This window comes from Anopheles arabiensis, chromosome X (genome assembly GCF_016920715.1).
Source record: "Anopheles arabiensis isolate DONGOLA chromosome X, AaraD3, whole genome shotgun sequence".
Lineage (NCBI taxonomy): Eukaryota > Metazoa > Arthropoda > Insecta > Diptera > Culicidae > Anopheles > Anopheles arabiensis.
Window position 1 is genome coordinate 10,393,066 of NC_053519.1, and position 22,478 is coordinate 10,415,543.

The 22,478-nt window shown below is 47.2% G+C and overlaps 1 protein-coding gene across 4 annotated transcripts in view; it reads left to right on the forward strand.

The window, feature by feature from the left end:
- The first annotated feature begins 11,103 nt into the window (after window positions 1–11,103).
- The window catches only part of LOC120905488 (microtubule-associated protein futsch), a 38,444-nt gene continuing 27,069 nt past the window's right edge, over window positions 11,104–22,478 (forward strand). The window contains exons 1-2 of one of the 4 annotated variants that reach the window (XM_040316309.1): window positions 11,104–11,211; window positions 15,974–16,277. The gene's annotated coding sequence lies outside the window, so the exon portion shown is untranslated. Of the gene's footprint in view, window positions 11,227–14,438; window positions 14,600–14,775; window positions 14,888–15,973; window positions 16,278–22,478 lie in introns of those variants that run through there. The other 3 variants (XM_040316312.1, XM_040316311.1, XM_040316310.1) reach the window with 3 other exon arrangements.

Genomic DNA, 22,478 nt, shown 5'->3' on the forward strand with positions numbered 1-22,478 from the left:
GCGTGGCGTTTCGGTCGCCTATTTGGAACACATTTTCGTGGCTTCCTGTCGGGAAGATAGAGTTTTTTATGTTGTCCATTACGCTGTGCGTCAGTTGCTTGTTGCAACGCAAACTAGGTCCATGGCAGTGAGGTCCGAATAGGAAAGCATAACACTAAATCATCACTACATGTGACACTGGTTCGGTGTTTCATTCATTCGTTTAATTTGAATTATGCTTTTAATGTTCGTCGCGCTTTTCTCAGCAGGTTGGCTTCGTCTTTTGCCATCTCCAGTATAACATTCAATGAGTGTTTTGTTTTTAAACTTTTTGCGTTCATCATCTTTCTTTTCCCTTTTTTGTTTTTGTATTGTTAAAAGCCCTACATTTCCTCAATTGACATTCATCAGCAGCTCTTTTAGCTAGTCAGAAATTAATCTCCTTTTAACGACAATTATGATAATGCGAGTGCGCGTGTTCCCGAAATAGACTTGATTTGTCCTGGTTTACGGTTACCTGCAGAACCTGTTTGGAGGCTGTCCCATCTTGAACTATATCAAACCGTATAACACCCCACGCCCAGCCCCATCCCCCTACCCGTTTCCCGATGATACTAATGCTGCTGATGCTGCTGCGGTGGAATCTTCTCTGGCGCGCATCACGCTGGAAAAAGCGCATCTGCAAGCTATTTTTAGACTGGAGCACACATTTAAAATTCCAGGGCGCCGCCGCCACCGCCAGCCCCCCCCCCCCATCTAGGGATTCGAACAAGGGTGCAGGATGCAGAATACGACGATGCGCGCGCGCACGCGCAATCAGGGTGACAGCTAACACGGCAACCCTTTACATCGACACACGGCTAGCACACGGAAAGGGTAAGCTTTTCTGCTTTCCCTTGGCGTTCGATTTGACAAAGCGGCTTTGCTTCCCCGGTGGCCCTGCCCGATCGGCATTTCGCTTTTACGTCTCGCTGGTTTTTTGGTAAAAATGGTAAGCGGGTGACAGAAAAGTTATGTGATTGGGAGCTGATCGAATAGGAAACGGTAAGTTTTTGTTTCGCTCCTTTCACTTCGCTTCGCCGACTTGCAATCATGGTAAAGATGCATCTTAGTTCTTTGGTTCTGTTTTCACTATTAAACTTTGCAGACAGTGGGATCTTGCTTCACATGGAATTAGCACTAGATTGAACACTAGAACGTTAACATCAAGCGTTTTAAGCGTTGGTGACAAATAAAACTTTTTTTTTTTTAGTATTTTTGGAATTCAAAGCGTAGTTCAAGTAAAAACACAGTGGAACCCCGCAGTTTGATCCGTTCCAGTGCCTTACTCGTTGGGTGGGACACTCTTTTCCATATAATTTGAATAAAAAGTGATAAATAATACGATCCAAGCTCGAAAATGTGCTAGTATAAACGCATATATGCATCTGTAAACTGGAAAATGTCTTCATAATGCCGATCGAGATCTAGATTTCAGATTAGCTTCCAAAAAATATATCTTGAACACGAATTATATTGCTCGTTATGCAAAAATGTACTTGTTAAGAAAGGATTTGTGGAGTATTTCGATCTGACTGTTATGTGGAAAAGTCGTTATAAGGTACACTCGTTGTGAGGGGCTCTAATGTATTATTCTCTCGTATTCTACAATTGGGCCGGTCTGGTGGTACAGTCGTCAACTTGTACGACTTAACAACATGCCCCATCATGCGTTCAAGCTCCGATTAGAACGGGCCCCCATACGTAGGACTGACTATCCTGTTATGGTAATAAATAAGTCACTGAAAGCCGAGCCTTAACCGACAACGGTTGTTATGCCCAAAGAAGAAGAAGATTTCTACAATTACTTATTCTTTATGGGATAGTTTTGAAAAAAAAAACAATCAAACCTTTCCATAGCAATGTTTAGTCTGAAAAAAAAAATCACAAATTGTTTTTCTTGCCAATAAAAAAAATTAAAAACTGAACTGCGAATATTTTAAAATGATAGCCTCACTTCGGTTATTGACTGAGCACTAGCAAAAAATAACATATTACGAACAAAATGGTTAAATCTAGTAATCAGTTGCACCTCCATTACGGCTCATCACCTAAAAAAGATCCAGATCTGTAATATCATTACAGAACCACCTCGAAAATTTCGTTTTGAAAAAAAAAACCGTGCTTCATGTCTCAATCCTCACCAGTACACAGTGGGCAACGGCCATACAAACGCGGGGATAAAAATCAATTGCTCGTGCTATTGCAGTTTTTCTTCGTTCAATACAATTGCTCTTACCATACAGGGCAGTCCTATACTAAAATTGTCTAGACAGCGAATAAAACTTAATAATTATCGCTTACAACAACGCATTATTGCGTAGTAGTTAACAGCATGAACAATAATTGTTAGGAGTTAACACGAACGCGGAATAAGTTTCTTACTAAAAACGATTTTTTAAGTATTACGCGCAAAAGCCGAGTTTTTCACGGTTGGCTATGAGAAGAGCTGATTCCTATCTTACGAACTTTTTAAAACTGTTTTTCCTCTGTTCGAGCTTTGTTTCTTATGACTGTTCGTTTCAAATACCCGTTTATGACAGGTAGTTGGATACTGATGGTGTATGGCTCATACAACAACACATGTCAAAATCGCTCGCACTTTCAAGAAAAAGTTAAATAATTTTTGGGGTCGCGGATGGTCGCAGCTAATGTCAACAACAAAACGTAGGAAAAATGTTGATCTTTCTTATGATATACGACTCACGAGTGAAATCGAGTCGTATCATAAAAAATCACTCTCCTAAATGAAAATATCCAAAACTTCGGCAGTGATGTTTGGTTTTCAATCATTTATGAACTTTTAATACAAGTTTTTTTCAAAATACTCAGACATAACATCAAAGTATGATGAAAACCCTTTTCAAGGACACATTGATAATCAAAATCTAGCCATCATACACTAAAATATTATGGTTTATGTTTGGTCGAAAAATAGCTCAAAATTGGGACAAAAAACACAAAGTTTGTACTTTGATCGCCTATATCTCAGTAGGTTTAAAATAAAAACCTGAAATATTTTGGATTCAACTAAGTTTAAGAATCTATTTTAAGAAAATGTTTATGGTGTTGACCTGCGATAAAGTTGGCCTATTGGCCCATCAAGATTGAACTTTTGTTCATCGCTCCAAATGGCATGCAATACGATGCATAGTGTAAAATATGTTCAATACCACAGTGCGAAATTCCATTAAGTTGTTCCAATTACTTTTCCAGGTCCACAAACACAAAATTCTAATTTGGCAGTTTTGTGGTGCAATTTATTATGGGGAACTGTCATCATTTTGTCTATTGCAATATCAGGAGATTCAACGAGTATCTCACACAATGAATGTTATAGTGCGTTCCTTTGACACACAGTTGTTTTGCATGCTTTCAACTCTGTTCCATGTTTGAATTGTAGGCATTCTTTTATTGAGTATTGCTGATAGGATATGACGCCCATCCGTGACCGTAAGCGCTTGAATTATTAAGATAGTTGTTAATAACTTTCACAGATCTTGGATGTAGTACAACAATTCCGTGGTTAGTTTTGCCAAGTGCTTGGCAAGCATCAATTCGGTCTATTTCATGTTCATAGAGCTAGTTTCGCCCATACCCATACCCATACTTAAACTGAATGGCAAAAATTGATGTACAACAATGGCAAATTTGTAATAGCTACTAGATTTAATCGATAGGCACATAGTTTATTGCGATAATAATACGATAAAATAATAGATGAAGCTGTAATTTTGAAACACTAATTTTAATATTTTTTGTTATCAATAATAAATTATGTAAATACTATAATCCTCTGTCAATTGAAACACGTCATACTCTTTATACTTTCAATGATCCTATTCTATCCTGTTTCAGGTTGTTTAACCACTTTTACTATCTCTTTGATTTCGACTCCTCTCTCAACTCTTTCCGTAACCGTATTTTTTCTTCTATTTCTCTTTAATTATTCTTCTAAGTTTCATTAAGTTTTGATAGTCTCTACGCTCTACCTATATTTTTTCCTCTTTAATTTTTTTTGCTAGGTCAAGGCTAGTTTAGTTAGGCTTAGTTTTTCATGAACTATTTTGTATATTTGTTAGGGTTTATTTAGTTTTAAGTCTGCTTTATTTAGCCTTGATGGCGGATATTGAATTGATAAATGAAATGAAATGAAATGAAATAATATTTTGTGAAACTTAAACAGAATGAATTATATTCTTAAAATTAATATATTATTAATACATTCAAAAACATATGTTTCGTGTTTTGCAAAACTATTCATACATTAGTACTGCCATAAATTCACAAAATTAGGTGCGGTTATGATTAAGAAACGTAGTGTAGTATTAAAAAGAAGAACGTCTATAAGCATTACTGAGTTAAAACAGAAAAGCAAATATTCCAGTAATATGTTACCTCGGGTGAATATGTTCCCTTTCTGCTCAATTTTGTGCAAAATACATTTTAACGAGCTTACAATCAGCCTCATTTTACCAGCTTTGACACGATGACGGACAGCACGCCACGCCGCACGCTTAGTGCACTTGAAACGTTCAATACACAATCGATCTTAATGTGATTCTTTACCTATTTGCGCAAGGGCAGCTCCTCGATCGGAAGAAACATATGAGCGCTGGTCCGAGCAAACGCAAGCTACTAATGCTACTACTACTATTACTACTGATACTACTACTACTACTACTACTACTACTAGTGCTAGTGAGCATGCAGAGACAGCAGACAAGCGCACTCCATTCCTCCGTAATGAGAGGCTGCCCCGCATCTACGCAACTTGCTCTTGAGCCCTGCAAGAGTGGAACAGCTTCGCGCCGTGCGCATCTCGCCCGAACGCCAAGACCGAACCCGACCGACAGGCACAGCACGGCACCACACACAAACGCACATGCACACGGTCATGGCCACGGTCGGTTCGAAACAGCCTCCAAACTCCACCCTCCCTCCGTCCGTCCGGTCAGCGGTCATGCAGCCGGAGAGATTCCGTTATAATTATTCCAATATATGTAAACCCCTGGTTCGTGCCAGCGTTTGCGAGTGTGTGCGAGGTGGATATTTTGCTAGGATTTGCTTTTACCTTTTACCTGTGCATCGCGTTGCTGCCTGTGTTTTGGGGCAGCCTCTGGTTCGTTACTGCGCGTTGCCGTCATCAACGGCCCGGTTTTTGGCAGGCTGGCTGGCGGAGGCTACCCCAAACGGTACCTCCGAAACTGCCAAAATGCCACGCCAAAATCCCGCGACCGTGGCCAATGCCAATGCGTGTCCTGCAGGCAATCAACGGCAACATTGCCCGTTTTCGCCGGACCATTTCACCACACAGTCGCAACCGCGGCTGAAGGTCATGCCGCAAAAAGGGGGTCGCATACGCGCTTTTCTTTTGCCGGAGGCGCCAAAATAACGCACATTGCTCTCTTCAGATATTTTTCGATTGTTTGAATCCACACAAATCACTGCACGCTCGCTTCGATACTGATACGGGTGTAAGCGTGCGTAACTTATGCTTTAGGGGCACCGTGCCGTAGCGTTTCCTTCGATTTTGCCCCTGCTGTAGATGTGTCCCCGCTGCCGGCCACTGACTCAGCGCAATCTGCCCGGGGTTGTGCTGCGTGCATGCGAACGACCAGCATTCTCCACTCTTCTGGTATGCCCTGCCAGATTGCCTCATCTTCCTCCCCGCTTCCTCTCACCTCTTGCTATGGAAACGATCCGGTCTGGAGCTGGTCGCGGTGCGGTAGATAGCGCTGGGCGATCATTGCCTTTATTTTGCTTGATGTTGTTCTACGCTGCTTGTTTGCGCTGGATCGTGTGTCTGCCATCTTCCTGTTTTTTTTTTTTTTTGTTGCCTGTACTTCCCCCCTTCAACCTTCTCCTCCTCACGCGCCGCAATCTCCTAGTTCACCCTAGCTACGGTCTTCGCCCGTTTCGACTTTGCGCCATTTTCTAATGATACTGATCACCCAGCCTGTTCGCTAGCATGATCCCAGGCCCCGGGAATAATCCGCATGAGTGGCTCTGAATCTATGTACCGTATTTTTGCGTGCCGAGCCAGACTCGCATACCGCAGTCGGATGTTCGGAGCCCCCAAGGTTCTCGCTGCTGCTGCTGCTTGAAACGAGAATAGTGCAAAGTAGAAAAGCAGATGGAAAACAAAACTAAACCCTTAGCAAAACAACACACCCGATAGAATGTTTTACAGTGGCAAACGGTAGCGGTGGGTAAAAATATAATTTAAAAAAAAATGTACGTAGTTTGAAACTGCGCATCTCATATCACACAAAAAGACGACAATTATTTCCAACAAAAAGTTGTGTCTTTCAGCCTTGGGGACGCTTACATCCAATGCACATATCAGTGCGCGAATACTTACGTCCGTCGTTGGCTATCATTTTGAGCGGCCTGCAGCATGTCGCAAATGTTCGTGACCTTGTGGTACGTTGATTGCTCCCCGGATATGTTGCGTAATGCCACGCAATACCGGTTGGCGGACGAATATATCCTCGGGTCGCGATAGTTCAAACTTCATCAAGGAGGAAAAGAGTCTTCAGTTCGAACACTCTGTGCCCTCTGTCCTAATACTCACGAATGGACAAGCTGTTGATCATTATTTGATGTGATCTACTAGACCATGGACGAGCAACCCTTTCGAGCTGCAGGTCACATTTTATAAACAAATCATCTTGGCGGAATATGCGGCAAAAAAATCTGTGCCAGAAACGATGATGAAATTTGAGCAAATGATGAATGAGTCAGTAATATATGCTGACACTATACACGTATGCTAGCGTCTCATTGTTAGAAAACATTAGTACCACAACTTCTATGTTCTATTTCGTTGCATTTACCGGGACAGCCAGCGTGATCGCTGAACAAAAAAAAAATATCTTAAAATCTTTTTTGAATCGACTGAGTATCCGTTTGTCTTGTTGTGTTTGTTCAGGAAAGGATATGATCCATCCAACATGACATACCATGTTATGTTATCTCATACAAAATGAGACATACTGCACACATTTGCGCTATCGTGGAACGAGTCTGATCTGACGAAAAATATATAATCTGATGAATTACAAAGCTATTCCTATCCAAATTTCACCCGAATATCCAAATACAAATATTTGACCATTGTTTGAAATAGAGTTTATTTTGTTAAGACATTTCACAGCCTCGCGATTTTGAAAAAATAGGCATAAAAATTGTCACCCATTTGTACATCTTTTTTCGACTAAACATTTAACAACACATGTTTAAAAAATAATGTTTGATCGTCAGTTTGACCATGTTGGTACTTTTGGCAAAATTGTTACAAATTGTATTTTTCATTAAATAACAATTCTTAGATTTGCTCCAATTTTGTCCAAACTGGCGGTTTGAAACGAATAATCAATTATGTTACCCTTATCATTACTATCTACTTAAATAGCATTTAAATTGAGAGGTGGCTACACGGATAACGACCGCCTTAAACTGAATTTGGTCATTTGTGACCTAAAAGGAGGTCACGCATACAGTACACATGCTAAAATAAGGTACAATACAGCATGCAAACCAAGGAATGTAGAATAATGAAAGAAATATGAATAAATGATATATTTCTTATAAGAATCCTCTTGCGATCACTGCTCGGACAAAACTGTGATGCAGTTAAAATGTAGACAGTCATTTTTAATTTTATATTTCACTGCATAGGTTACTTCAAAAAAGCAAAATAAAAACGTAAATCAGGAGTGTAGTTGGTTGGGAGAGCTATACTTTACAAACATACTTTAAATGAAAAATGTTGGATCCACATTATTTATTATAATTTTGAATTTAACTGACTTGAGCTTTGACATGAATTTTAAAATTCCGCAGATCGCACAGATGAAGATCTCCGGACTGAATGTCTCCTGTGAAGTTCAGTTTGCTTGTTCCTGACGGTACTTCTTCCCTCTAAATTTCTGTTGTAGATTTTGGACTCAACGATGCGTCGTACTTGCATCAAATGTGCATAAAAACCCAACAAACGCCTACGAATCGGATATGCTGATTCTGCATCGGTCATCGGGGATTGCAATCTCTGGAATGCCGCAAGTTTATAGATATTAAACCGCAGCGCCGAACGACCGATCGGTGACGTGTTGCCCTCGCACAGTTGATTCACCCGTGCCAACTCTAAAGCAGGTTCCAGTGGCGCTGGGAAAAGACCAACCCAAGACTCTACCTTGTCTGGATATTCCCCAACGCCGCACGCTGCTCAGTGATCGTTGAGTCACCCCAACGCGGCACGCAAAAGGTATATCTGGCACGAATCTTTCAATGTCAGCCCGACAACCCTCACCTTGGATTATCGCCCAGGAGCCCGGCCCCGCAAGGATGTTTTGGAATTTCCTAGGAGGCAAAGATGGACCTCAACGAAGGCTTGCTACAACGCTCGCAATTTGAGATGTGTTTTTGTGAAATCATGAGTGACCTCCGGGCAGCGTCATCGATTGAACTTAATTGAGCGTCATCACTCGACGTGGAAAGAGATTTTTAATAGCGATATTTTCTCCGATATCTCCAGGAGATGCTGGTGAATTCGGAAGTAACTTACGACCGAAACGATCGTACGAGTAGACCAAACAAGGGCAATCGACTCCTGGCCACATGACGTGGGAAATTGCTCTCGCGAACCCCCGTGCGGTGTCTGACCTCATTTCTAACGACAACTGACAGAGTGCACCATACCCTGGGCGACCTTTCCGCCCAAACCTCAATGTCGAACAAACACACAGTAAAAGAAGTCCACAGTCCGCGCACGAATTACGCAACGTTTCTCAGGGTGGCGACAGGCCCACCGCACCGACCCCGTCCCATTCGCCCTCATCTGCACAAATGTGAAAAGGGAAAAATAGCAAACTGGACCCGCTGGGAATAGCATTCCCGGAAAATTACTGCGCCAATCCAAGGTGCTCTAGCGAGGCCGTGCTTGAGGGTTTCTTGTGGACATGTTCGGCATAAACGATCCTCCGATGGTTGTTGGATGTTGGTGGTAGATGTGCTCACATACCCCTTTCCTCCCATTACGTTACACTCCTTCGCTCCCCGCCACCTCCCCCCCTACCTTGGTGGTGGTATTGGTAGGTTGTATTCAAACAACAAGAGCAAAAAGGAAAGCACTAGCCAAGATCGCTCAGAGCCTCGCGGGATGCGGCGGACGCGACGCGGCTGTGTCACCTTGGCATCGGTACATTCCCGTTAGTGTAGGACCGAAAACCTTACCTTTACAACCTGATCAGAATATTAAGCCCAGCAGATCTCATCCGCATGGCATCACTACACCTTTCTCGTTGCGCTGCTCTCCCGTTCTCTCCTTCACGGTAGCTTTCTTTCGCTACGTTCTGCCGTTATGTTTCTTTTCTTCCGCTTTTCCAGCCTTGTCCACATCTTTTTCCACCCCGGTTGTGAAGTTCGTTTCTCGCGGGGTTTTTTTTGTTTCTTTCTCATTTTCTTGTCTTCACTTCACGCGCCTCTTGTGCGATTCTGCTCGCGCTAAGCCAAGTTTAGGGGAGCGATTCTACAGAGCGAAAACGAAACTATCATCCAAACCATCCTTTCGAACAGAGAGCAAAACGCATGCGAGATGCGATCCGGCTTTTCCGGCGCAGAGGGCATGGTCAACGAATACCTGCAACGACTACAAGCTTCCTTTGTGCTGAAGGTTGCTAGTTTTTTTTTTTTTAATGTTTGCTTTAATGTTTGTCCGTGAATTAAAAACAAGTATTTTTGAATAGTATTTGTCGAACAATTACAAATCGAACATATCAAAACTAGCAAAACTTTAGCAACAGTTGAAGTTCCATTTTCCATTTCCGATCCCTTCCGTGCCACAGAAGCTTCGGCGAGAGGGAGGATCGTACGCGATCGCACGAAGCTCCAGCTTGAAGCCTCCTTCGTGTATGCAACGCGACAAATCGCATTAATAAGAGTTTGTTAAAATTAGCTATTAAGAAGGATTCCGATTGCCCCCTTCGCGTAAACCTCGGTCGGTTTTCTCGCTCAAGCTCTCCACACCACCCCTCCCAACCACCATCGCAATCGTTCGCTCTCTAATGCGATAATTCTTGCTACGCGCGTTGCTACGATTCTCTCTCGCCGGCCACGGACAAAGGCCCACACGTCCCCATCCGTCGAGTGGCGAGCTTCGTCCAGCCATCGGCAGCTACCGTGCGGCAGCGGCACGACCTCTCCCGGTACGGGTTTTTTTTTTGCCGGATTCTCACCGGTCGCCGCGCGATGCTTCTTGTTGCTCTCCGGTTGGCCCATGTTGGGCGAAAAGCGAAGCGGTGTCGTCTTCCCGATCGTCTGCTCCCCCCAAAAAAGCAAAAAAAAAAAATACGAAAAAAATGAAAGAAAACACACAAGAAAAGAGATGCCGCTACTAATTCTGACGGGCGCTCGGGCGAAGATGAGCGGTTCCAGCCAGACAGAGAAAGCAAAGCATCGGCAAAAGGGCCAAGCAGACGGACGGACGGACCGAACCGGCACTCAGCACATCTATCGTGCACGTACGGCCGTCCCCTACCCCTCACTCTCTCTCTCTCTCTGTTTCCTTCCCTTAACATCAGCTCCAAGAGAGGAGAGAGAGAGAGAGAGAAAGAGAGAGCAAGATAGAGAGCGAGACAGCAGCACCAGTGTTCGGGAGAATCGGTGCGATTTTTGCCCTTTTTTTGTTGTTGTTGTTGTTCATACAAAGTTACTCGCCGTCGTCGTCGTCGTCGTCGTCACCTGTGCTGAGCGAGCGCGTCACTCACGTCAGCTTGGCCTGCGAGACCCCACAGCGTAGGGCGCATCATGGGGTAGGACAAGGGGAACGGTGTAGGGAAGGATTTGGAATCTCTCGCCAGTTGGAGCGTTTTCGCGGATGGGTTAGGGGGGGGGGAGGGGAAGGGTGGGTGTGGAAGTAGAGACGGTGGCGAGCGCGAACTGGAGCGGAGGGTTTGGGAACGGTGCGTGTAGAGCATCTTTTGCAAGCCGCTGGAGGGGATGGCCGCGTAGGGAAGGGGCGGGAAGGAGCGGTATGGTGGCGCTGTTAAGTTTCTGCTCTTTTAAGAGGACGCAACCAGCGTCGACGGCAATAGTACAAGAGAACACCTCGGCGAGACAGGAGCTTTCCAGAAGACACCCGTCCCGTGGTACCTGACGGGCAAGCGCTGCGGCAAACAAAGTCGAGAATCGGTACGGTTTATGCGGGTGAGGGGGCGCTACGAGGGAGGGATTTGAGGGGGAGGAGAGAGGGAGGGTGAGGGAGGGAGTAGGAATTCGTGACTGGTTCGTCCGACGGTGCATTTGTGTCCCCGCGTGCGGTGCGTGCAAAAGTGCGTGAGCAGGATTTTGGTCCTTAGGACACTTCGCGTTCGTCGCCATCCACCAGGCCTCGCCTCGACAACCAAACGGCTCCACTTTCCAACCACTTCAGTGCTTCAGTTTTTGCCGCCCCCCCACGCCCCCACCTCCCCTTCGTTGTTGTGTTCTTGTGCCAGAGCTCAATCGTGTTACGCTAAAACGGCTCAAAGTGTGGCAGGACACGTTTGCTGTATGTGTGTCCTGGTAAAAGGAAAAACAAAAAACAAAAACAACCCGCAGCATCCTTCCCAAGTGCGTGCATGTTTATGCGTGAGTGTGTGTGTGTGTGTGTGTGCGTGTATATGTGTGTGTGCGTATGTGTGCACGAGTCATCCTGAGAAGTGACATTGCAATTGCATCAAGTGACCCTTTGGAAGATTGTCTAGAAGTTTTCCTTGCTTGTATGTGTGTGTGTGTGTGTCTGTGGGAAGTTTAGGAACAAAAAGGTTCACTTTGTTGAATAAGCTAGTTCTTGGTTTTGGCGAATCAATCAGATCACACACACACACACACACACACACACAAACGATAAAAAAAAAGTTTGCTTCAGGCGACGAAACTTCAAAAAATTGTGAACTTGTGTGCTCAAATTAGTTGGAAGAACAAAATAGCCGTGAATAGAGAAAAAAAAACTCCTGCTTCACCTCTCAACGAACCTGCTGCTGGCGTCACCGGACGCCAAGGACTCACGCCACATACACACACACACACACATAAGCACACCAGCACCAGGAGACTACCGGGTTTGCTGCTGCCCCAAAAACATCGACGATCAAACTTATGCCGTGCCGGTAACTGCTACGGTTCTGTGCTACGGTCCTCCCAGCGACGCGTGACGTGTGTGTGTGTGTGTGATTAGCTGTGATCATTGGCCACTTCTTGGGCGAAACCTGTGGCAGCTGGGTCATTCGGACAGACAAGTGATTTATTTTTTTTTTGAGACAAGAGGCTTTAACAATCAGAAAAAAACAACGTTTGCCAAAAATGGTGCGCACTCTCTGTGCCACCGCACAGATATGTTGATCGTGCTATCTCAGTTCAATCTCAATTTCTGTGCTTTTTTAACATAAATTTCAATTTTGTGTCACGTCTATTTTGCCCGCGGCGAAAATGCCGGCTTGTCCAGTGGGGCCGATTGGGCCGCACCGGGTGACGCGCTTTTTTTCCGGAGCACCCCAATTGGAGGTGTTTTTTTTCCGGCTTTTGCCTACCACCCGCACACAGGTCATCGACTCTCTTTCGGCTCTCAGCGGAAGAGAGTTGTGATGTGCGTGTGCCCCTAACCGAACGCTGTACGAGCTCTGCATCCCGTCCGAGCATCTCTTATGCATCTTTTATGTTCCATTTTTATCTTCACCTGGCACGCGTTCTTTGTTTTTGGTTTTTCCAAGACCAGGTCTGGCACCCCTGCCGGTTCGGAAAATTTGGTGCAAATTGGTACGGCCTTCTCGGCGGGGATTTCTTTCTTCCTTTTTTGCTTTTTTTTGCTGCAAAGAGTATTTGTGAATCGGCCAACTCTCTTGCTCTCGCAATTAGACTGTTCTGTTTGCGCCTTTTTTTCCGAGCAATTTGAGAGAAGGAAACCGCCTATCGGCCGAAGGATCAAACGTCACGGGGTGCGGGAAAAGAGTCCGGCGTCGTCCTAGCAACGGCTGCACTCATTGGCGATTGGTGAGTGCGCGCGACAGCGAAGAGTGTAGGGTTGCAAGCGCGCGGCCTTTGGGCGTAGCGGTTGCAAGTGTTGCCGGCGGTAGCGCAGCTGAGGCGGACACGTGCCATACGTGTCGTGCCGTGGAAACCGTGACGCTTCTGGAGAAGCTGGCCAACTAGCACAGAAATGTAGCACGGAGACAGTGTTGCGGGAGGCACAGCACCGGGGCAGGGACTCAAGTGGACGCTCCAGAGCGCATGTTCGCAATGCTGGACCGTCTCGTAAGCAAACAGACACACGGGACCGTGTGTTGAACAAAATGCTCGGTTTGTGGAAACACTTACGGCGAGCACATGTAGGATACGGCTGGAAGTAGGTTTCAAATGGAGACAGGTTGAGCATACACGCACACGCACACACACACACGCAAACTATGCAATCTTTGATTGGGGTGCTGAAATCAAAGAAAAAGCAACAAACAAGTAGGGAACAAGGGAACAGGCGCAAAGAAAGGCGAACAGTAGTAGAGGAAGCTGGGAAGCGATGCAGGGAAATATCTGCGAGCAGCATCCCGCACAGGCGGAACCTAGAATGCAAGTGCTGAGGCCAATCAAGCTACCCCTTTCGGTGGTGGTGCGCGTCCGGTCCGCCCAGTGAGATGAGCGGCGGATGAGATGCTTGCGGAGCGTGAGATGAGAGCCACCCCGAGTGAGGCGAGAGCGACATCGAATGTGGAGTCGGTGGATCTCCCCCGTCCGACCACTCACGGAAGCTGCACTCACGACGAGTTAGCTCGGAGTGTTTTTTTTTTATCTCTCTCTCTCTCGCACACTCTGTCTCCTCATTTCTAACCGTTTGTTTTACGACCAGAGACTCGAGGAAACATCACCAGAAAATGTCCATCAAATTTGGACTAAATTGTACGAGATGTGTGGTTAGAAAATAAAATTAACTAGAAATCGCTCTCATAACTCCCGGTGGTGACAAAAGCGAAATAGGAACGCAATCCCCGACCCCCCCCCCCCACTCTGGCCGCACTCTGCCGCGGAGCAAAGCCAAAGGAAACGAGAGCGCAAACGTCCTCGAAGGAAAAATTGATGAGGAAAAAGTGCGGCACGAGCGGGAAAATGAGTGACCAGCGAGTGCACCGATTCGAGAGCGAGCGAGCGGTCGAAACGAGCGAAGAGCGAACGAGATGTCGAGAATTTAACTTGGGCCGGGAGTTTTGGGGGGAGGCTGTGCGTCCGATGGCGAGGCCGCGGAGGATGGGAGGAGGACAATCGGGCGGGGGGGGGGACAGCAAGGAATCAGAATCGCGGCAAAAGGTACACAGGGGGGGGGAGGGGGGGGGTGGATGGAGACTACGGGCAGCGGAGGCTTTCTGTGCCGGTGATGCGCTGCCGTCCGCTTAGTTGGTACGTGAACGCCTCGACGGACGGTTGGGCATCACAGACAGCGCATCTTCGCCCGGGGCTAGCGTGTGTGGCCGGAAGAGAACGAACCCGAGAGAAGGACAGGCTTTCGTGTAGTGTATGCGTTGGACAGAAAGAGTGGTGAGAGAAGAGTGAGGTAAGGGATGCTGGTTGCAGATGGGGATGGAGAGCAAACGAGCGAGAAAAAGAGAAAGAGAGCGAGAGAGAACGATAGTAGTGTACGGCAGCAAGAAAAACGGCATTGGCACAGAATCGCTAGGGCAGGCAGCTTCGCAGTCGAGGTGTCCTCCGTGGCTCTAGGAATTGGCCAGCCAGGTTCAGTCTGTTTTGTGTGGTCGGTGAGGCCAGTCGTAGGCCAGCTTAGCAAACGCTTTTGCCGGAAACCCCCAGCCAGTGGCCAAGTGTGGCCAGCCTGTGTTTAACTGTAAGCTGTTAGGAGTTGAGCTGTTATTTTTGGGATTTTTTTTTTGGTTTTTTGGTTTTTTGCTTGCAAAAACGGGGTTTGTTGTCTGGTGATCCGTGACTCCTTGATAGACCATCGAAGTGTAGAAACTGTCCGTCGTGCCAGGCCTGCCGATCGCCACCGTCCGGGTCCAGGGCCCAATGGTTAACGCTGCGCGCAATGACGTGACCTGAGCAAAGGTGTTCATCTTAACGCAGTTCAATCTCGCAAGTGTTTCCTTCCGGCCTTTTTTTTTTTTTTTTTGCAAATGCAAGCAAGTGCGTGCGCGGTTATCTAGCAAACAAAGCATAACAAAAGCGGAAGCCTGCTATCCAGCAGCTCAGTTTTACCAGTGTGCCTTGTGTGTGCGATTGCGACCGGAACTTCTTCCGCTTCTTCAACCAACAAGTGGTGTGGTAACAGCGTTTTGCTTGCACATGGAAATGGGGCGACCGCTTTTTTTTTTTTGGTTCGACGGACCACCTAAAACTGGCCTGCTGGCCGCGACCCGGCCCCGACGTCTTCAATCAAACCCGACGCTCCGATGCGCTGCGCTTTGTAGCCGAGCGAGATCCGCTTTATTGTTTGGCTGCACCTTGCCGCGCGCCACTCTTCTACCAACCTGCTGCCAATCGTTGAAACGATTCTTAAACAAGCTTGCAATGCTAAATCCATCGCCTCAGGACTGGGAAGCGGGGTTGCAATGTTAAATGTGTTTTTTTTTTTTTAATGAAATTACTGTGAGGTCGTTTTTATTACTTAGTATTGAGTGCAATGTGTTACTTAGCATGTTTAAAGTTTTTTTTTATATATTTTTATTTCTTAGCATCACTCCCACGCTGTTACAATTTTTAATTTAATTTTGTGTTTTTAACGTTTTTTCTCTTCTTCTTCTTCTTCTTGTTCTTTCACATCTTACGTTCATCACTCCTGCGTGCCGTGAATCTGCCCTAACCGATCTGTATCTGTGTGTGTGTGTGTGTATGTGTGTCTTGATGCATGGGGCGTGTGTTGATGTGTCCTTTGTGTGCGAATGTGTGCTTCAAAATCGGCGCTCGATTCCTGCAGCCGTTCGACTTTACGGATACGCAATTCCTTCAGCCCGCTTACAGCACCGGGAAAGGGCACGAGCACGAACACACGTAAACACACGCACATACACACCTGCACGCAATCAACCCCGTCCTGCCGCGGACGCACCAGCAGCGGTGGATCTGGACAGGAGCTAACAGGGTCGGGCGGAGGCGCCGTGGCCAGCGCGGGCGCGCGCACGAGGAGCGAACCGATCAGCGATCAAATCCCGTGGAGAGCAAAGCGCGCTCACTCTTGACCGGAGCGGCAACCCCAAAAGGATCAAATTTACCAAGACGAGGTGAGTTTTTTGTTTTAATTATTTCAATTTAATTGAGTATTTTGCCTTTTTCTTGCTATTTGTATTTTGCTTCCGTGTGTTTGTGTGAGCGTGTGCGAGATCATAGCGAGAGGGTACTAGAATCCGAGGATACTCCTCCAAAACGATCTTGTCCTAGTCCTACGGTCGCTTTCGAGCCATACGTACCCATGACCGGGCCGCCAAAGTATGCTAATTGCGGCTGCGTAAGAGAACCCCTTTTGCGCAAAACATGCCCCCAAACGGGATGCACGGTCTCGACGCAGGCCAGAAACCTTGAGAATCCCTCGTTGCGGCCGCGTTTGCGCGAACCCCCCCCCCTGTTTGCGCAGCCTTCTATCAAATTCAATTTTCTATCGCCTCATCTCGCTCGCCTGGTTCGCCGTTACTGGTTCTCCCCTTTTTATTTTTCTCTCGTTCGCGCGCGGCCATCGCACTTCTGGTCGCTGGGCTCGTTGTCTTACGAGAAAGGGGTGAGAAACGACTGATCTCCTCTTCCAGTTCCCCCCCCCTCCCCTCCCCCCTCCATGAGGGGAAAGATGCGCGCAGTCGAAACTGACTTCCCAATTACTTCCCGTCCCCACCGGCCCACTGGGCCATCGCATCGGCGCGCGGCCCGTGGCGCTCTGGAGTCATACACCGATCCCTTCCGCCTTTTCTCCTCTCCCCAAACACACACACACACACACACGGTACAGCCCGCTAGTTTAGCTTCATTCTCGACTATCCACCGCCCCATCCCATCCCATCCTCAACCCTGCTGTCGAGCGCAAAGCGTGCGGATCGAATCTGCGATGCGATCGGGTTCATTTTCCTCCGTTGCGGAGGCCCTCGCGCCCCACACGGGGGTTTTCTTTTGGACTACTTGCTTTTCGTCACCGTCTTGCTTCCCTGCTCTTGTTTCCCTGTTTCCATTTTCGAGCTCTCTTCCGAGCAACCAGGCCCCGCGTCCGCCCCTTACCCTTACTTTTCCCATGTGGCTATGTGTGAGGCTGCCCGTGTTTTTTTTCCCCTCCCTCTTTCCTCATCATTCTTTTCGTTTTCCTTTCTTTTCGCTTCATCAAATTTGCTTGCCGTGCCCGTTTGCCGTTTTTGGTTTTCCTCGCATTTCGTAGCATTTTGTTCGATGTTGTAGTTTTTTCCCTGTTTTTTTTTTGTTTTTTTTTGTTTTGCTCTTAGTTAACCGTAATCTTGGTTTTGTTCCTCCCATTTCTATCCCCCTTCGTCTCCCCCCCCCGCTCCCTCGCCCTTTCCCCTTCATTATTGAAAAGGTTTTTATTAGCCACTCGCTCCCCCCCCCCTCCCCCCCCTCAGCTCCATCTAATGTTGCTGTTTTCAGCGATTGCCATCGGTAATTCTGGCAATTGAAGGGGTGAGGGGAAAGGGGGGTGGGGGTTGATGGTAGTAGAGGGATGGGAGGGAAGGGTGGTGACTGGATTTTGTTTCTGTACTGCCATTTCGTAGGGCTCTGTTTTACCACCTACCGCCCCCCCCCCCCCCCCAAACTGCCCCACCCAACTACACATCCCGCTTGGTTTCTTTTTACACACACACACACACACACACACACACACACACACACGTTTTTACCTTCCTCGGCTTCTCGCTTGCTTATCGCACCGTTCGCGTTGCGCCATCGCTTGGCCGGACCATCCAGGCCGGTCCCGCGGCCGCTCACGCGCTCCGTGGCGCGAGCTGGCGGAAACTTGCTAATCAAATGTGTGAAATGGTTTTAACGGATCATTCACCTGGATTCTCTGGAAATGTCTTAGCGGTCGGGTTCCCCGTCTCCCTTGCGGCCCCTTTCCGTACACGGCCAATGTGTGTGTGTGTGTGTGTGTGAGGAAAGGCAAGCAAAAGCAAGCAGCGCACGGTTGTTGTTCTCCTGCTGCTGGCGGTCGTTCGCTTCCCCCTAATTATACAAGGGTTACAGTTTCGGTTAATGCTTCGGTGTGCGTAAGCCTACGCTGCGGGAGACTTCATCGCTTCCACCGGATACGAACCGGTTGCGCTGCGCACCGTGCCGTAGCGTCCGTGTACTCGTTGCAAATTCTGTGCTACAAAGTGCAACGAAAGCTTTTGGAGCCGAGATCGAGAACGTTTGAAATGAAGATTTTTTTGTCTCTCTCTCTCTCTTTTCTTAATTCCAAAGTGCGAGATAAAAGTACTAGGAGATGGAAAAGGTCAGCTCTTTTTTTTTTTTAGCACCAAAATAAAAACACACCATTCGAAACTTCAAAACTTTGAACACTTCCACGGAAGTAGCTACTGCTGGCCGTACAGCAAACGTCCAAACGCCCATACTCCGTTTCGCCTGTGTCCGTAGCCGTTCTGTAGCCGTTGGAATGGTTTGGACGTTGTGTTTCGTCGTTTGTTTTCGTCTTTCCCAAAAAGGTCGCATCCATGGGAAAACTTGAACCAGCATCCCCCGACGCTGGCACAAAATTGCACGCACCCGAGCAAGCAAAATAATAAAATATAAAATACAACCCCTCTTCTCCCCTCCACAACAGGCAACACTTGGAAGCGCCAGGGTCCACAGGGCTGTTTCGTGCATTAAAAATTAAAATCGCTTCTCCCAACGCTGGCCGCAAGATGCGCCGGCATTCAAGCTGCCCGTGATCTCGCGATTGTGACGGGGCTCGAGCTGTTCGTGTGGACCGTGGAATTGCGTGCCCACCTTAAAACAGAGGGCATCATCATCAACGGGCGTTCCGTTTTTGTTGTTGTTGTTGTTGTGCTTTTTGCTTTTTTTATGTCTCATCACCACGGGCAAAGCGCCGTCCTGAACGGGGAGCACGCGACACGAGCCACGGTCAACGGTGAATGCCGCGGTCAAGGCGGCAAGCCTCGCCTATCTTGGGCGAGTGATTTCCCACCGGGTATCTTTCTTTCTTTGTGCCGCCTGGCCAGGGCCTAGAATGGCCGGATGGGGTTAGGGCGAATTATTAACAAACAAAAGCAGCCGGGCAAACCTAATGGTTCGCTCTTACTGGCCGACAGATGCGCAAGGGCGTCCGTGTTTCGCCAATGTCCTTCGGGCAAAAAAAAAAAAAAAACATTGTGTGCGTGTGTGTTTACAGTTTCTCTCTTGTGGAAACATTTGGTGCCACAATGATTTTGTTCTTATAGATCGGAAAACTGCTACTACCAGCAAGCGACGAACCTCTGATATTGTGTCATCACTAACAACAGTGTATGTCACTTTGCGTGCAATATCTGATCCAGATCCAATTAGTTCGAGTGTTTGTGTTAAAAAAACAGCTACCTCGCCCTTTTATTACCACCACCGGTGATAAACGAGCCCAGGGACAGGCTGGAGCGGGAAACCTAATAATAATCGTGCTCAATTAAGATGACAAATCAATCGTTCGCCTTGTCCGCGTAATGGTTTGGTCGTGTTATTCCTGCTGTCCAATTTTTAATGCTGTCAATAACCGCTCGCCTCACGGTGAGCCGGTCGCAGCAAAACAATGTTCTGACACAAATGAAGCAACGCAAAGTGGACACGCGTAAAAGACACGAATTAACACAAATGAGCCTTCCTTTCGGCCGGTCCAGCCTGTCCAGCCTCGACTTGTTACGTTTTATTAACCATGATTCCGGTTCACGCCGCCTGACAGCGGGCTCGTGGGAAACCGCGTGAGCGACGTAGATGGATAAATATAACCGGGTAGGAGGAATCTGAAATCAAACCCGGTGACACCGTTAGGCGCCAGTTTGGCTGCCAACGAGCACAGCGGCACAGTGCGCGCACGAGAGAGTGAGTGTTGCAGCTAGCAACAGAGAGAGAGAGAGAAACAGAGAGGAAGGTTCAGATCCGAACCGACAAGCGCAGTGGGTGAGCGGAACACAGCGGAAGGACATGCACCTTCATCACCCAAGGGTTGACAGGTTATTGTGGAAGACACACACACACACACACACAGGTGTCAGACGCTGCCGAGGCGTTGGCGTCGTTTACTTTAGCCGTGGTGTGGCACAATCAATGAATCCCGCGCTGCATACTGATGAGTGGCGGGGGCCTGCGTTCAACACCCGCTCCGGAGGCAGGAGAGCTGAACGCAGATCTTCCACCCGGAAGATGGTGCCCGGGCACAGCATCTTCCTAGGTGTATGCTCAAACCGGAAATATACGCGCTTCGCACTGATAGTGATCCCGTGTAAATTATGCTACATGGGATCTACTTATCGGTGTTATCGTAGGAGAACGAAGCAGACTGCCTTTGCAGTTCTGGTATTGGTAAATAGCGTTCTAAGCCGGAGAGCAGCTTGGTGCTGTATTGGATATACGTGCTGGCAAGAGCCGTACGGGATCGATTCTAATCCGGTTTCTTGGTAAAGCAAGTTCAGCAAGCGTGTCTGCATAGGTCATTACACCATGGAAAAAGAAACAAAAACTTCTCGCTCTCTCTCTCTCTCGTTCTCAACAAGAAACGATGAGCACATAGGAAGAAGACTCACAAAAATCAACGGGTAAAGAGAAAGATGATGAACCAAAAAAAAAAAAAAAACTCGCAGAACATAACCACCGTGTCACCGTTATTTTCGACCTGTTCCACCGATATCTTTGCTTTCACTTACCCACACGGCATATATGGGCATAGATTCTAGACACACATACACACAAAGGTAAGTCAAGTCTAAAGACATGGTTCACGATGTTAACAGCTTCTCAACCGTGTCCGATGGCTCGAACCAGAGTTCCACCCCGAAGAAGAGATCGTATCTCGTGCGAACATTCCCCTTTTGAAACGAACCTATTACCGATCCGATGACCACTTCGAGACGAGGACAGGTTCATTTATTTTGTTTTTGTGTATGTTTTTTTTTTTTGGCTAAATAACATTCAATCTCACCTACATTCGGAAATCTTGTTCCTGGCGGGACTTGTTTCGGTTTTTCGGATACGAGGGCGCGAAGGTGGCACCGAACGCCGGTTTCTAGGTCAATCGAACAGAGCCAGTGCTAAATTCTGCCGTCTTCTGTGCCATATGCATATCATTTACTATGCTTCCGTTGCTGTTTTTGTTGTTGTTGTTGTTGATGTTTTTGTTTTGTTGATATGCGAAGATTTCATTCATTCCGGTGCGGACGACCACTCATTTTCGACGCCCACCGCTTTGCGCCTCGTCGAGCTCTGATGTCGATCAGCAGCTAAACGATTTTAGCATGCGGGAAGTTTGACTGTACGTGTGTGTGTGTGTGTGTATTGTGCGCAAACATTGAGACGCTGGACGATTTAGTCGTCAGCAAACAGTGTCACCGCTCATATCCGAACCCATCGTAAGCTCGTAGGCCCGCTTCACACCGCAGATGCAGCAGCGGTAGCAATTTATTTATTAAACCATTCACGTCACTTGATTCTGGCGAGTGAGGTGGTGGCGGTGCGGGACGCAGTTTTGCACTAGAAATAGTGCAAACAGCGGCAAACGACAGCCTAGACGGCCTTCTCCAAAACGCTCCCCGTGGCCCATGCTGCCTGGGCACAGCGTACGAAGAGTGATGAGATGATCGCTTTGACCAGCGATGATGATGATGATGATGATCTCGCGCATCTCCATATAGCCGGTACGTGATCTTACCAAATGGTCGGTCCTCCCCCGCAGCAAACCAAGCGGGCATCTCCGCAGTTGACGGATCAGGCATCGGATGCAAGTTGTTTGCCAAGGTCTCGACAATTTCACTCGAATGACCCCTGGTCGCACCTTGCCCTAGACGCAGTACCGCTACCCTCTCGAGCGTGTAACATTTGCAGCTGTAACAGCTAGCCTAGGCCAGATGTATCGGAGCGAGAAAATTGTTACCATTTACGAAAAGTCTCAACCGTTCTTAGGTAACATTTTGAATGATCAGCTCCATGTTCAATGCACACTTGAAAATCTCCAAAGTAAGAGGTGAAAAAACACAGGAAACAAGATGCCCAACATTGGAGCGAAAATGGGACGCCCGGAAACGGTGACCCGTTTTCGAAAAAAAAAAACACACACACCAGCTAAAAAGACAAAAAGGCATTGAACTCCTCGGCATGTGGACATGACCAGGTATGTCCCGTAAGATGAAATAAAATTCCAAACTAGCCCAATCGCCTCTACACAGTTAGATTGGGATACGGGAAGCTACAGTCCATCTTTGTGCTTGAGGCTGATGCTTTCGGAGCTCATAGTGAGTTAGGCAATTTCA